Genomic DNA, 3,367 nt, shown 5'->3' with positions numbered 1-3,367 from the left:
TTTTTGCGCGGATTACTCTTTTTGGGGTGGTCTTTAATTTTTGGCCCTCAAATTAGTAGTCTTTAATATTTATCCTTCGCTTAATACTCAGAGATTTTGAGTTCAAATCTAGGCTCAATAAAAAAAAAAATCGCAAGTCAGAAGTGCGGATTCGCAAGACATAAGTTGGACCCAACTTATGTCTTAAGGCAAATTTTTATCCAAAATTAGGTCTTAAGGTAAATCTCTGTCTTAAGGCAAAAGTTAGTCTTTAAGGCAGAGGTTTATAAAATTCCAACAAAATAATTTTTTTATTTTGCCTTAAGGCAGAGTTTGAAACCCAACGTCCAACTTATGCCCTGCGAATCCCAACTTATGCCTTGCGATTTTTTTTTAAAATTTTTAACTGAGCTCGAATTCGAACCTAAAACCAAGAGATATGAAGCGAAGGGCAATCCAGCAAATTGTGTGTGTTGTGGTGGAGGCAAAGTATGCAAGTCTTAGTCGGCTAAAATTCAAATTCATTTATCGTCAGGACTGTGATGGATGAATAGGAACTCTCCATTAATTAGAGGATTCAATTTTGAATCATCCAAATGAAAAAATATTAGTACAAAATATTTTCTAGCCTCGAGTAGCGCAAATTAAAAATAATCGGAACTCCAATGCAAATATAGAACATCAGGCGGAAAGCTTCTAGTATTTGTTTAGGGCACGTATTTTGGAAAGCCAGGTGTGTAATTGGAATATAAGGGTGTAATTACGAATCACATGCAAGATTATGTTTATTTTCCTTAAGTACATTATTGACGTGGGCTCTTACGGGTGTAATTACACTCTCCAATTCTCAAGGTAATTGAGAATTGGGTGTAATTACACCCCGTAATTTACTTTTTAGTTTGTTTATTTTTTTACTTTAATTTATTTTTATTTTTAATTTATTTTATTTCAATTATTTTAATTTTTTTTTGATTTTTAATATTTTTTTTATTTCTATTATTGTAATTTCTTTTTATTTTTACTTTTTTATTATTATTTTTATTTTTTAAAATGTATTTTTTCTTTTTATATTATTTATTTTTCATTTTCTTTCTTTTCAACCTTTACTTATTGTGATTCCACGATTTCGTCGTATTTTTTTATTTTATTCATTTAGCATAACCGTAATATTATTCTAATATTTGAAACTACACCTCTTAATATTGGAAAGAATGAGTTATTAACAAACTTGACATATAACGGTGACGTTGTTAAAGTAGAATTTAAATGTGAATGGAGTTATAGACTTATATTTTTCCTTTCTTTTGAATTATTTACTTAAGTTACGTTGGAACTTACTTATGTAATATTGGAATTTGACATAAGAGTATTATGTTGAACTTTTTATTTTGGATTTTGAATTTATGTTATATTTTTAATTTTAAGTTATTTGCTTTCACATTGCATGTTGTTTATTTTTCACTTACATTTGATGGATTTTTTGTGTCAAACATTTAAATAATGTTATGGCATTATATTTATTAATATTATTTTTTTGTCAAACATCCAATCCATGACGTTCTCACAAAAAAAAGTCTTCTTTTAAGTTTTATAATTAATTAAAATTAAATATTAATTTGAAAAATATATATCAATTATTTTTTACAATATTAGTTACAAATATATGATTATTAATTAATATATTTTCAAGAAACAATGTGTTATTAAATAACTAATTTAATATAATTTATAAAGGCAATATTTTTTAAATATTAATTTTAAATTTTTTATAATTAAATTTTATTTTTAAATTAAATTGACTGTGTAATTACACTTATGCAACCAAACAACACGCTTATAATTACATTGTAATTACGTTATGACAAACAAACAGGTCGTTGTAATTACACTACTGTGTAATTACTAGGCTGTGTAATTACTACCCTAGTAATTACACCAATTTCAATTACCAGGTGGCTTTCCAAACAGGCCCTTAGTATGCCTTTTTCACAATTTTGTCGCGTTTCGTCCCGTCCGGCCAAGCCCGGCCTTACTTTAAAGTTTGGCCATTAATATTTGAAGTATTACTTGTTTTCTAATTTATATTTATTTGTTTAAAAATAGTTTACACCTTATCTTTGTTACTGTTCGACCCCTTTTTCAATATCTTTTTTACATTCATCTTTTGTACTAATGATTTGAAAAAATTATAACTGATAAAGGATATCTACTTACTATGTTCAGTTAAAAACGAGTTGTGTAATAAATACTTCATCATTTTACTTATTCATTTTTTACTTTGCACACACCCTCTAAGAATTAATAAATAAAATATATATTTTACTATAATACTCATACTAATTGGTGTAAAATCTCAATAGACTTAGAAAATGATTTTGAAAATATGCAAGTTAAAAAAAAAATTGCCTTTATCTTCGATACAGCAAAGTCAATAAAAAGTTAGGTGCCAACATGGAAGCCGAGTATTGTTTAAATAGCTCTTTCGCTTATAAAAAGAAATTTGAACTAGTTGTGTGATTGTGCCCTCTCTTGATTCCATCAAAATATGGTTGTTAGAGCTCCACAATAAATGAATTGCTTATACGACACATTTGGTAACGACGAGGAAATTTTTAAGCGAAGATAAACCAATCACATGTTGAATACAATATAAAATAATACTATCAGAATTATAATATAAAAAATAATGTTTGGGAACATACAACAAACAAAGACTAATAAAATACTTCCAAATGTTAAACCACAATTATTTTTCTAATCCCAATAACCAAACTACACCTTGGGATACATGCTCACATGTATAGCCAACAAGGAAGCAGGTCATACACAGAGTATCAATGCGTTACATAAAACATACTATTATAAGTTTTAAGATTTAATAATTTAAATATTTAAAAAATAAAGATTATTTTTACTCTCTAAATAGTAATAGTGCCACACACAGACTGAAAAAAAAAAAAATAGATGCTTAAAGGAAACTTCATCAATTATTCAAGCGACTCAACTCAAGTACTAAAAGAATCAAACCAAGTCTAGTTTCTCATATTCAAACTCAGCAAATTAACCATTTCATAAAAGAATATACATGCTAAAATTTTTGGGTAGTCTTTAAATTTTGCCCCTTCTTTTTGGGTAGTCTTTAAATTTTGCCCCTCATTTTTGTGGTTTTTAAATTTTGCCCTTCGGCTAAAACTCATGAAGTTAACGCTCGAATCCCCACTCTAAAAATTTTAAAAAAATTGGCAAGCCGTAGTTTGAATTTCGCTTTTATCCTCCCTCCGGCTCAAAGATATATATATATATATATATATATATATATATATATATATATATATATATATATATATATATATATATATTTACTTTTCAAGAGTTTGAATTTCGCTAT

Source organism: Lycium ferocissimum, chromosome 11, assembly GCF_029784015.1.
Source record: "Lycium ferocissimum isolate CSIRO_LF1 chromosome 11, AGI_CSIRO_Lferr_CH_V1, whole genome shotgun sequence".
NCBI lineage: Eukaryota > Viridiplantae > Streptophyta > Magnoliopsida > Solanales > Solanaceae > Lycium > Lycium ferocissimum.
This window is presented reverse-complemented; position numbering follows the sequence as displayed.